Source organism: Primulina huaijiensis, chromosome 9 (assembly GCF_012295235.1).
Source record: "Primulina huaijiensis isolate GDHJ02 chromosome 9, ASM1229523v2, whole genome shotgun sequence".
Classification (NCBI taxonomy): Eukaryota; Viridiplantae; Streptophyta; class Magnoliopsida; order Lamiales; family Gesneriaceae; genus Primulina; species Primulina huaijiensis.
This window is the reverse complement of record NC_133314.1, coordinates 7,381,435-7,395,897: the sequence shown is the minus strand read 5'-3', so window position 1 is coordinate 7,395,897 and position 14,463 is coordinate 7,381,435.

Sequence of the window (14,463 nt, the reverse complement as noted above, 5' to 3'; positions counted from 1 at the left end):
ACACACACTAATTTTCGAAAAGTTGAAAAAGAGAAAGCTAGGGTTCTTCGTCACCCGTTCGTTCCTCTTCGTATCCCTCGCCGACGATCGTATATTCGAGCATTTTAAAACACAAAGGCACATTTTCTAAACCTTTGACGTAACATTCAAATCATATTATACATGTTTTAATTATGTTTGCATGGAAAAAATATTTACGTTCGATGGTTTAACGATATGATGATTATTTTCAAAATATTTGACGTTTTTACGCTTGTTTCTTTAACGCTATGATTTCCAACAAGTACGCTGCCAACGTAGGATGTTTAATGAGTGAAACGTGGACGATTTATGGTAGAATGAAGGCTAGAACCGAGCATGGGTAGAGAGGAGAGACCTAGGGTTTCGAATGGTTTCCCACGTGAATTATGTGAGTGGCTCGGTGCATTGATTCGACTGGCTCGGATGGACATGGTCAAGGGCTGAGAAAAGTTCTAGCATGGCTAGGACTCGAGAGTAGCGGCATAAGGAAGAGTCCACGTGAACTAAGACCCTTCCCCATATGCGTTGGGGAAGCTTCGAGAAAGAGTGTGGCTCGGTTGGGGCTTGCTTGGCTGGTCTAGTAGGGTCTAGGGAGGATTGTCTAGGGTCGGGTCAGGGACTGGTGCTTGATGGCTAGACCAAAGCTTGAGAAAAGCGCGCAGCTCTTGTTCTCGTGCGCAGGAGCGTTGTGCTTGGGCTAGGTGCTGGTCAGCTGGGTTAGGCTAGGTCAGATAAGGTCCAGGGGGCTTGAGTGAAGGCCTGGTCCATGATGGTCTGAGGGTGGCTCGGTGAAATCGAGCCGTGGCTCAAGGGAGTTAGGCAAGGGTTCGAATTGGGTTGGTAGAAAAGAAAAGTGTCGAACCATAGTCCTAGGGGGACGAGTCATGGTTCACGAGGGTATTTTAGGTATAAAAAGTCCATGTTTAAAATTTGAAAATAAAATATTAAAGTTTGAATTAATTCGGGAATTAAATGCTTCACGAATTAGTAATTAAGGAACTAAATCAAAATACTAGAATTTATGTCAAATAAAAATGTCTAAAATTTAATTTAAGCTTAAATAATTATTTGGGATGATATAGAATTAATAAAAGTAAGAAAAAATCAAAATCGATAAATTTTACGTCTAGGGGCAAAACGGTCATTTTACAACTGAGTAGTATGAAAAGGCTTGGCAGCGTCTCGAAGGGTCATAACACATGATAAATGATATAAAATGATGATTTTGTTGAAAATTTGATATTTTATGATTTATGGTAAAGTTGTACAATTTTTACTGTTAAAATGTTATTTTTGGAAAGCCATGATATTTTATGATTTAAAAAAGAAAATTATTTTGAAGGATGTGAATTAACTGTGACAAAGATATTAGAGGATATGTGGGGATCCGTTTTAAGAAGGAACAATAAACTTACAATTTTATGATGATATCGTGAGAGAAAAAGACCCTAGAGGGAGCCCGTTTACGGGACAAAGCCCTAGAGGAAGCCCGAAGATCGTATTTTCATATTTTACAGCGGTGCCTAGTGCCCGTCCCCATGCGCAATGGTGAGCTAAGACTGATCAGTCTACAAAAGGATAAAAGACTAGTCACTTTCAAGGATCAAACTTCACCCAAAATGATAAATGATGTAAAACTTTAAGATTTAACGATATATGATTTTATTTATGTTTAAATTTATTTTAAATAAAAATATGATTTAATGTATGTGCTTGTATATGTATTATTTGTTACTCATGTTTAGGACGTGCCGAGTCATTAGACTCACTAGGTTTGAATGCTGCAGGTGATGATGTTATTGAAGGAAGGCTGACGCTTGAGTTGATCGAGTACTGCATTACATTTCCGAGGGACTTTATTTTTCCGTATTAGCTTGTTAGTTAAAAGTTTTAAAGGATTTTTGTTAAGGATTTTATTAGAGATTTTATGCTTTATTTTGTGTTAGTTGATCTTGTTAAAGGTCGATGTCGGATTTTTGGTTAATCGACGATTTAAGGATTTTTGTGCATTTGAGATTTTAATATGTTAAAGTATTGATTGATGGAAATGTTAAGTTATTTTTAATTGTCGGTTTTTGAATTAATAATAAAAAAAATAGTAGAGTTTCAAAATTAAAAAGTTAGGGTCGTTTCAATAATTACTTCGCAAATAATATTTTCAGCTGAAAATAACATTTTAACAAGAATGAAATTTACATTTCGTATTTGTTAAATGCACTTCACTTGAATTTTTTTATTTATTTTTCGACAAGATTACCCTCATTAGTAACTTTTTTTCTTGATTTGTACATCCATTACTTTATGTTGGAATATAAATAACCTTAATTTTGGTAATGGCAAAATAACATCATCGAGTCGTTTCAGAGTCAGCTGCCATTTTCGTTTATTTACATGTTTCTAGAGGTGAGATAAGTCAAACCTCTTAGCATCATATCACACACTCAAAGATGCAGACAAAAGATCATCACTCATCTATTTCAAGTCAGATCGCTATATCAAATATAAGCTCAAAGTCCAACAGGTCAGATATTAACATATCAAGATGGATAATCGAAGTCAAGTCAATTATTGATGAATGATCGGTTTTGACACATGTGAAGATGCTTCAAACACAATAAATCAATGAGTTGCAATAGCTCGTGTTCTAAGAATGAAATCACCGATGAATTAAATCGAGTTTGGTTAAAAACCAAGTGGAAAATACTCGAAGTAATCATTTGTTAAGAAAGATGATTGGCTTTATATCTTGTGCAACTGAATAACTGAAAATTACATGGGATTAGTTCTGTCTTATTTCAGTTCAGTTATGGACAGAACTGAACTGATATCAGCTGAACTGATCAAATCAGTTAAGAACAAAAACAAGCAGTTAAACAGAAATAACACAAGATATTTTTATGGATGTTCGGAGACTTCAACTGCTCTTACGTCACCCCTTCTACCACTTCGGGTAGGATCCATTAGAAGACTTTGATTTATATAACACCTTGTACAAACCCACTTACGCTACTGCCTAACTGAAATCCAAGTCTAGACTGAAGGCAGTACCTTCCAGCCAACATTTCTTTAACGTTTATGTGTTAAAGACTACATACACAAGTTTTACGTCTTTGTGCAAGACCCACTCAACTGATTCTATAAGCTCTACTCTCTGATATATGTGAGTGATTGTGTGTGCATGTGTGAGAACTGAACAATTAATATAACACAAAAGTGTCCTCACACACTGAGGGATTCTGGCTTCTAATCTAAGCTGATAAACACGTTGAAGTGTTCCTTCAAATATGGGCTGAATGCTTCTTGTAAGTTGATATGAATTGAGAGTGCCATCTCTTCATCTTCACACACTTGTGTTATTGATGGTCTTGGTCTTGTATTTATAGAGGCAATGCGATGTGCATCAAGACTCATCGAATATTTCCATTGCATCTTTGAATCTGTTCCTCGAAATGTGTGTTTTGTACTGTCTGACTTTTTTTGGAACGTCTCGACTTTAAGTATGGCTGCAATGTTTATAATTTGTCCTTTGATTTGTATCCTTGTGCTGAGCTGGAATCCATTTGGATAAGCTTGTCTTGATCTGCAACTGATTGGTTCTAACTGATGCTCTGAACTGGTCATCTGAACTGATCTTCAGTTGGGCTGGTGAAATCAGTTGACTCGTAAGTTGAACTAATTTCACTCTTTCAGTTCAACTGGTCAGCTGGACTCTTCATCATTTGAACTCTTCATCAGCTGGGCGGGCTTCTGAAGTTCTTCTGCTGAATCACCTATCAGCTAGACAATTAGTTGAATTGTTCGTTGACATTTCAGTTTGATTGGTTCAGTTTGTGCGATCAGTTTGATGTTTTCTTTTTTCATTTTTAATAGCTCGTAACTGATCTCAGCTCTTCGCACTTAGGTAAATTTATCAGTAACAAAATAACAAGTTTTGTTAACATCAAAATCAAGATTGCGAACATTAAATGTTCCAACAATTGACTATCAAAAAAATGATAAACACATTGTCCTAACAACTATTGATTGATATAATATTTCTTAAAATGTCAAGCAGTTAATTAACTTTTCAGAAGCTAAGATCTCAAACAGTAAAAAACAAAATAAACATTAAATTAGCATTTAATGTATCGTATGATGGAAAAAGATTGACAATGTCATTATGTTGGAATTTAGTAGAAAATGAATGTTGAAAAGTTTATTCCGACTGTTGGAGCTTTTCAAGTATAAATATGTAAATTTGGAATCTAAGATAACAACTCATTTTAACAAGATTCAAGCTTTCAATATGCAAGTAAGAGAACTCTTGTTCTTTCAACAAGAAGCTAAGTCTACATTAGATCTTTTAAGGATCAACCGATGGTTCTTAAATAGCCAGATTTTGTGTTGAGATATCACTACGAGTTTCGATTTAGACAGTTATAAATCATAGTAGAAGTTTGTTACAAAGAGTTGTAAAACAAAAATCTTTTAGTTAATTCCTTCATAAGTGGAAGGATGAGTGATATATGATTATGTAAATCCAAATATCCATAAATTCGGTCTCATTTACTTACACATTTTATCGTGTTTGTTTGCCTATTTCTAAACCGCCTTGTTATTTGTTGCATTACATATATACACTTTATCACTAAGTTTAAGCTGACCATTTTTCGGTACTCGAAATTTTTCGAAGTTGTCTAATTAAATCTAACCATTAAAAAAAACAATAACTGTTAAACCAACTCAAATTTGTAAAAAAATTTAAAAGAGTTCTTTAACCCCTCTAAACTCGTTTCAAATCCTAGCACTTTTCTTTTTTAAAACGTTGATTTATGAAAAAAATTAAATGTAATATATTTGTATGTTAACAAAAAATGTTATATTTTAAAAGTTTGATCATAACTTTTTTTTAAATATATATTATATAATATAAAATAACTAAGCTACTCCTTAAAATATATGGTTATAAAAAAATTTTGCTTAATTTTTTTAAATCAAAATATTCAATAATTTTAAGATATAAAATTTTTTAATTGAACAAGCTGAGAATAAAATGTGCAGTAAATTAAAATTGAAATTAAAATTAAGATCTTATATTATTTTATATTATTTGTACAAAATATTTTTTCTAAATTAAAGTTATTATCTCGACTCTATTTATTTTATGTTTACATACACTAGATTTCAAAAAATTAATTAATGCAAGATCTTTTTAAAATGAATAATTTTACAAAAATAATTAAATGATAAATTCGATAATTAAAATGTAAAAAGATACTAAGATTGTTAATCTCCGTATTTCTTTAGAAATAATGCACATACTAAGATGAAATAAAAGTAGTAATTGTTGTGAAAAAGTAAAAATTTACGGTAAAAAGTAAAAATCTCAAACTCTCAAAATTATCACACTACACACTTTATAATATTTTTCTCTCAACTCAATTGTGATTTTTTTCACAAATGAGAGATCTATTTATAGAAAATCTTTACAAATAATCCAAAAATAAATTACATCATTACCTTCATCATCACACACAAATTTCTATATTCAACACCTAATTTTACCTAATTTTCAACATTCAAATATTCAACATTCAATATTCAAATATTCAATATTCAAATATTAAATTTCAGCACTCCCCCTTGTGATGATGATCATAATGATTGTCTTCATTACGTGTTTTTATACTGCCTCGTTAAAAACCTTACTAGGAAAAATCCATTGCGATAAAAACCATAGTAAGGGAAAAATAGTGCAGTCACGTAAACTCCCCCTCATGTTGACACGAACAGTTCTGTAGAGGCCTAGAAATCCTTACTTGAAAATTTGTGGAAAAATTAAAAATTTTCTTTTTAAACTAAANATAACTGACGATCGGACCGGTAACTGGCGACCGGATTTAATAATGATAGTAGAGTGACCACAAGCAATATCGCATAAATCTCAAAATTTGTATTTTTGCACGTAATATAATTAATTAACATAATTAAATATCCTGTCATAATTTTACTGAATGGATTGGATCGTTCCCAGGCTTGCTGCAACCTAAATATGCCATGAAGAATATGCAATAGTTTTAAAATGTACAACTATGCAATTAAACCCGAAAGTGCGACAATTACGTGCAACGACTCCGTATTTAATCATGACCCCGAACCAACCAATACCAACACTGAACTAACATGTAGTCATGATTAAAATACGCCCAAAATGATGAAATAATGCTCCAAAAATGGTGAGGGTCGAAATCTAGGTGAAATGGAGGCCAAAACACGAAACGCTTTTTCGAGAGTCAATTTGGTACATCGCACCGTAAATTCTCGTACGACCTCAAAAATGATCCGAATCACAAACGGCCAAAAACATGACTTTTATAACTTGATGAGGCACTGTCCAGTCCAAGGCCATTGGCTAAAAGCCAAACAAGAACTCGAACGAGCCACTGAACCCTCACAGCAAGTTGCTGTCCAAAAATACAGCAGATGTGCTTTGGTTTCTTGCGTCGATTGCAAGGCTAATGGCCATTGGGGCTTGAACCACCGACCAAAACCTCTTACCAACATCCCAAGGAATGATTTGAACCATGGCTAAGGGCCCTAGGCCAGCCACAATTCGAAATATTCTAGCAAACATCAGAAACGTTTCACCCGAGAGTACCCTACATGCGTGTGTGGTGTTGTGTTTCGTTTGCTGTCTCGTGTCGTTTCAGTGGCCATTTGATTGACCATGGCACAATCTAGACATCTAGGGGCATGGTATGAACCGTGGCTAAGAGCCATAGGCCAACCAAGATCCATACCATTCCACAACAATGGAAACACAAGTGCTGTCAAAAATGAGAAAGCCGAAGGGGTGCTGGGCTGTTCTTGGGTATTTTGTAAAAACCGTTTCACCATGGACCAAGCCACCAAAAGGGTGACTTAGTCACGTCTTAGACATGCTAGGGGAGTGATCTAACCATGGCTATCGGCTTTGTAGCTGCCATGATTAGATTTATATCCCTAATGACAGCAACCTCAGATTTTCGAAAACACAAATGGACCAAATGGGGAGTTGCTGTCATTTTCTTGCTTTCCAGCGAGCATGGAGTTAAACCAATGGACAAATGTGGTCCTAATGTATCCTTTTACATTTATAGACGTCGCCTTGTGAGCCTGGAATCGAACCAATACCTGAAACTCACAAGACCAAGCAAACCGTGAAATGCATCATGAGAGCCGAAAATCTGTAATGCTGTTTTCTGAAAAATTCATTGATGTATTTCGGTTTTGGCTATCAAACATGATCATGCAATGTTAAATAATGATAATAGGACTTGATTGAAGAGTCAAGGAAGAATATATGCATGCCTGATTTCGTTTGAATGAAAAACGAAAGAATGAAACGATACGGCGCGGAGGAGGTGGAGCGCTTTTGNAGATGGTAAAAAAACGTGCCTTGATGATGATTGAAGAGCAAAAACGAGGCGAGGAAACCCGGGAAGATTTTCTTCTTTGGAGAAAACTCGACGAACGCTTTCTTGGGAAAGCTCTTGCTGAAAAACGTGAGGAAAAGATGGTGGGGGAGGGGTTGTCGGCTGATCAATTATTGGGTTTAGGTTAAGGAGTAGTTTAGGTGATATTAAATAGTAAACTAATAGATAATGGGCTATAATTTAATAATTAAAAGTTTAAAAAGATAATTAAGCCCAACAAGCTTAAAAATAGGCCCATTAAATCCAAACACACTCTCTCGAAAAATATTTCGAGTTGAAAATATTTTAAAAATATTAGCCGAACCCTCAAAAAGTTTCTCGATTCGCTAAAATTTGCGTACCTTTAAAATTTAAAATCATGCGGGTAAAAATATCCAATAAATCCTAATTTTTGAAAAATACCTTTAAACATCATAAATTAATTAATAAAAATTAATCATGTAATAAAAATAATTTTCCTGAAAATTCTCTGGTCTCCGTTCCTCATTCGAGTGTGAAATGCACCCAGAAACCCTAATGTATTAACTTTTAAAATTTCATGAATTAAATCCTGTCATGCATGAATTATGCATAAAATGCATAAAAATAATTAAACACAAATTAGTGAAATAAACAAGTATTTAATGCTTTAAAACAATTAAATAAAATCCCAAAGAAATTTAATAACTTGCATGCATGTGGTTCACGTGGACCTTAAAATTTTCGGGACGTTACAAGTTCATTACAAATTTCGTAGATTGCGCATTCCAATATTATATATGTGCTTTCTGAATATTGTTGTAGGAAGTGCCTTTGTGAAGAGATCTGATGAGTTTTCACTTGATTGAATGTGACGAACATCAATATATTTATTCTTCTNCGTCTCCTAAATCCTAAATAAATTTCACAACTTAAAACGACTTATTGTGACTTAGTTCTATTTTTCTATGTCCTCAAATTTCTGACTTTATCGCAATTCCTCATACTAGAAATGGATGTCCAGACTTATTGCACCTTATTTTTCTTATACTATACCCATAGTGTCCAGCGTCCTATTACATTAGCATTTAGGCGGTTCAACTTAGGAAACCTTAGCCCCAAAATTTAATGACCGACTGCTATCCACGGTGATACACTTAAAAGTTAAACATTATCTTAACCTTCTAATAATATTAGCCTAAGATCCTTGAATCAAATCTTTATCTTACGGCACCAAACTTACGTAACTTATTATTTACAAGTACATCCCGGATTTAAAATTGTTTCAAATCTTAAACCTCGAATAATGTTAATCCATAAAACCCAATTATACAATAATGATCTTCTACCTAATTAGTAAAACCTTTCTCGCATCAGTTGCATGCTTAAATTATCCTCTTCTCAATTACAACATAGTTGAGGCCTAAGACTCTTAGACTTTCCCCTTTGAAACGAATGTCGCATTCTTACGTATCCTTGATGCTTAAATAATTCTAGCGTATAAAACTTACTAAGTTATCCCATGTTAATGTTGGACTAACTCTAATAAATCAACTTTACTTATAACCCATAGAATTCTAGAATTCTCATGTCAAGATTTTAAATTTCTTACTCGATAAAAACCTTAATATTTGTCCATCGGTAACCTATGTCGACACAACTACTTCCCTTACGTTTTATATTTCACCCAAAAATTTTGTATTAACACCTATCTCATAAACTTAAAATTCAAGCTTGCGCAACCCAAGTAGTGATAAATAGTGCAACTCCAACGCACATATCCGCTTAGTTCCAGGTCTCTTAATGACTTTCAAATTCCTCAAGACAATGTGTCTACCTCACCTCTTACCTGTGTCTATCAAATAACCTAACCATCAATTATACCCAACTCTCTAGAAAAATTAAATTCCAACAAAAGTATAATCTTAACTGCTAAGATCCTGACTAAAACTTATACTACAATCTCTCAAAAATAAGTTAACTTGACTAAATGATCAATTTACCTTAAATTGTTATCACTCTAAATTCTTAAATATATTTTTTTTCACTGTCTTATTCTATTAACACTTAAATTTTCAAGCCCAAGATTGATTCTTCCTACGATGTCCTCGATTACCATTTCTTATAATATTATAACCCAGATATCTCAAGGTTCCAAATATCCCTTCAAATCTAAATATCAAAAATTCCGGTCATTTAAACCATTCTCTTCTCACTTACTGCTAAACAAATCCCCCAAATATCTTAAAAATTGCAAAATTAGTTCTTACTTCTTACTTTCCTCGAATATTATCCGATTTGTCCTTAATCTCAAGAATCCAACAATTACCCATAAGTTCTTGGCGTTCCTAACCCTACCTTATAGGTTTCTCGTACATAAATTTCAGAAATTTTAAGTTTATTAAACCCAAAATCAATTCTCATAACACGTCTTACATTTCTTAAAACCCCAAGTATTCCTCAAAAGTTCGCATTTAATCCCTAAAATTTTTGAAAATTGCAATCTGGCCCTTACAATTCTCCAAATTTACATTTTGGCCCTACAACTCTTCGAATTTCGCATTATTGTCCCCATAAAATTTTCCATCTTTACCTCATTAAACTTTTAAATTCTCGAACTCAAAATTTAATCCCAAAATTTGGTAAATTCGAAAATAGTCCCTTAGAATTTTATTTTTGAACTTAGGTCCTCAAATCATTGGTTATTACAATTAGGTCCTCAAAATTCTCGATTCCTGTAATTCAATCCTTAAATCTAACCAGATGGAGCATGCATCCTAAATAAATTCTCATAATTAATCTTACATTTTTTTATAGATACTTAAAATCCTCAAATTGTACATTTATAATCCTAAAGATTGTCGTAGTCTTCGAATCGCTATTGCTTATATGAAATCCTCAAAAATTCACTCGACTAGCAACCAAGAACCATCAATAATTTCTTAGAATTTCTACCAGTCCCAAAAGCATTCATAATTTTCAAGATTAACTTATGACCCATAAGGAGGACATCGGTACTACTGACCTAAAAATTAATGTNTTTCGCATTATTGTCCCCATAAAATTTTCCATCTTTACCTCATTAAACTTTTAAATTCTCGAACTCAAAATTTAATCCCAAAATTTGGTAAATTCGAAAATAGTCCCTTAGAATTTTATTTTTGAACTTAGGTCCTCAAATCATTGGTTATTACAATTAGGTCCTCAAAATTCTCGATTCCTGTAATTCAATCCTTAAATCTAACCAGATGGAGCATGCATCCTAAATAAATTCTCATAATTAATCTTACATTTTTTTATAGATACTTAAAATCCTCAAATTGTACATTTATAATCCTAAAGATTGTCGTAGTCTTCGAATCGCTATTGCTTATATGAAATCCTCAAAAATTCACTCGACTAGCAACCAAGAACCATCAATAATTTCTTAGAATTTCTACCAGTCCCAAAAGCATTCATAATTTTCAAGATTAACTTATGACCCATAAGGAGGACATCGGTACTACTGACCTAAAAATTAATGTAGTCAAATCATTTTTCAACTTCTCCTAAAGCCCAATATTCGAATTTTTAGACATTTCCAATTCCAACGTAACAATATTCGAATTTTTAGACATTTCCAATTCCAACGTAACCAACATGCATAATTACATTATTTCTTTAAATTTAAATAAATACTGCATAACCAAAATCTGAACGTAAAAGATTTCATGAAAACCTGCTGTTAAAATATTTCATGCTTTAAATAAAATCCGTAAATGTAAAACTTACAGACCGAAGACGTGACATCGTGAGCTTCTTGAGGTTAGTAGTAGTGCAACCCTATACAGAATCATTGCTCTGATACCAGCTGTAGAGGCCTAGAAATCCTTACTTGAAAATTTGCGGAAAAATTAAAAATTTTCTTTTTAAACTAAATGAAATATTCAGTTCATAAAATAAACTGTTAAATAATGTATCATGTTTAAAAATAGCAGCGGAAGAAATTAATGTTGTAAAAATAACTGTAAAAATTTTATCCAACGGTAGATAAAAATGTTTGAGCGATAGCAATAATAAATGCTGAAAAGTGAGGTCCTCGGGTCCCACTACTGCCGACTCGAGCTGGCTCACTGATCCCCGCCCTCGGTCCCGACATCATCAGTACCTACAACAATCAAGTCTAGTGAGTCTAAAGACTCAGCATGCATATATCGTAAATAACAAGTAAATAATTAATAAAGTCGCATGCAAGTGAAAATTTCCTGTAATGAGGTATAATGTAAAATATCATTTCAATGGTAATTATAGTACGTGCATAACTGAACTGAAAATATCATAGTGAAAATGTTTGCTCCTTGGAGCCCTGTAAAGAAATAACTTGTAATAATTTTCTGCTGAGATTATGGTCTACGCAAGTGGTCCCTGAACTGAGCTGAACTGAACTGACCGGTAACTGGCGACCGGACTTAATAATGTATGTCTGATCAGACTACTGCCACAGTATACTGGGTGAAACAACTGAACTGACCGGTAACTGACGACCGGACCGGTAACTGGCGACCGGATTTAATAATGATCCCATGTAGTAAAGTGACCACAAGCAATATCGCATAAATCTCAAAATGAATATTTTTGCACGTGCTATAAATAAATAACATCATTAAATATGAACAATTTCGATCTTCTTGCAATAAAATCATTTACTTGCGATATTTAAAAATACCTATATGGCTTGATTGAAGAGTGAAAGATGATATAAACATGCCTTGGTTTGTTTTGACAGAAAACAAACGAAATAACGACGCGGCGCGGCGGAGACGGAGTGCTCTACACTTTCTTACTTTTTCTCTCTTAATTCCTTTAAACCAAGTATGCACCATAATTATTATAATGACATAAAAATCGTAAATGTGATGCATGAACATTTAAAAATATCATGTTTTGTGCTCAGGGCGCTGCTAGGACCAAAATCTCACCCCAAGTGTAAAATGACCATTTTGCCCTTGGAAACCCAAAAATTATCGTTTCAACCCTGAACCTATAAAATTGCCCCGAAGCTTACCAAACTCATTAAAATATCCCAAAACATATTTAAAAATATTCCTAGACGTAAACTCGAGCCCGTAATACTTCTTAACCGATTCGTTTTAAAACTTGGACCGGGGTCCCGGTTTTAACCCGAATCGACTCAAAATTTTACCCAAATCTTCTCCAACTTTTTACCACACCTTAAAAACACTCAACAGGTCCTAAAACCATCTATACTCAGCCCCTAAACCTTCCTGAAAGGACCTAAATGTTGCTGTACATTTTCAGCTATTCTCTCCTCAAGCCTTCATTGTACCATCCGAACTCTACCCGCCCTATGCTAACACCTACCACGAGCCCAGCCACTTAGGACCTAAACCAGACCCTAAGGACCTACCAGACCCACAACACAACCCCATGCACAATAGGAACCGCGTCCCACGCTAACACTCCAAGAATGCAAGTTCACGGCAATGAAAGCTCACGGCCTCTCCTCATAACCACTCTCGATCTGTCCCAAGGGCAGTACCAGCAGCCGCTCAAGCCTTCCTCAGCCACGACTCAAATCCCACCTGGTCTGGTTCAGTCCGTGGTTCATTCCCTGTACGTTAAAACCAAAGAATCCGAGCCACCCTCTAAGAAACCCCTCACTCGGACCTCACCTTGCTGTGTTCAGCAACAAACCCAAGCCCCAAGCCAGCATCTTGACACCACTAGCAGATCCTAGACATGCAAGACCGCAGCCCCTTGCACTCAAAATTTCAGAAAACGTGAACAACAATCGTATGATGCATGAAAACACATGAAAACCGAAAATCTTACCCGTAAAGGCTTAGATCGAAAATTTTCAAACATGAACACAAGATACGGCATATAAACGAGTATGATGCGAGAAAAGATGGTAAAAAAACGTGCCTTGATGGTGATTGAAGAGCAAAAACGAGGCGAGGCAACCCGGGAAGATTTTCTTCTTTGGAGAAATCTCGACGAACGCTTTCTTGGGAAAGCTCTTGCTGAAAAACGTGAGGAAAAGATGGTGGGGGAGGGGTTGTCGGCTGATCAATTATTGGGTTTAGGTTAAGGAGTAGTTTAGGTGATATTAAATAGTAAACTAATAGATAATGGGCTATAATTTAATAATTAAAAGTTTAAAAAGATAATTAAGCCCAACAAGCTTAAAAATAGGCCCATTAAATCCAAACACACTCTCTCGAAAAATATTTCGAGTTGAAAATATTTTAAAAATATTAGCCGAACCCTCAAAAAGTTTCTCGATTCGCTAAAATTTGCGTACCTTTAAAATTTAAAATCATGTGGGTAAAAATATCCAATAAATCCTAATTTTTGAAAAATACCTTTAAACATCATAAATTAATTAATAAAAATTAATCATGTAATAAAAATAATTTTCCTGAAAATTCTCTGGTCTCCGTTCCTCATTCGAGTCTGAAATGCACCCAGAAACCCTAATGTATTAACTTTTAAAATTTCATGAATTAAATCCTATCATGCATGAATTATGCATAAAATGCATAAAAATTATTAAACACAAATTAATGAAATAAACAAGTATTTAATGCTTTAAAACAATTAAATAAAATCCCAAAGAAATTTAATAACTTGCATGCATGTGGTTCACGTGGACCTTAAAATTTTCGGGACGTTACAAAATATCCGCGTTTTCGGTCCATTTTCCTCTCACTACTTCCCAACACTTAAAATTTTTCTCTTTTACATGATTTTAGTTTCGATTTAGGGTAAATTTTTTTGCTTTAATTTTTTGTAAATTTAAAGTAATAGTTAAGACCATGAATATTGTTAGCATTGTCAGATTATAATTTTTTTTAGATTAATTAAATTTTTAAAAGTAATTTTGTTAATCTGCTGAAAAGATTAGCGACGGAAATCATGAAAAACTGTCGCTAAAATTAGCGACGGAAATCATGGAACACCGTCTCTAATTTTAGCGACGGTTTTAACATTTAGCGATGATTTTGCTTAAAACCGTCGCTAAATATAG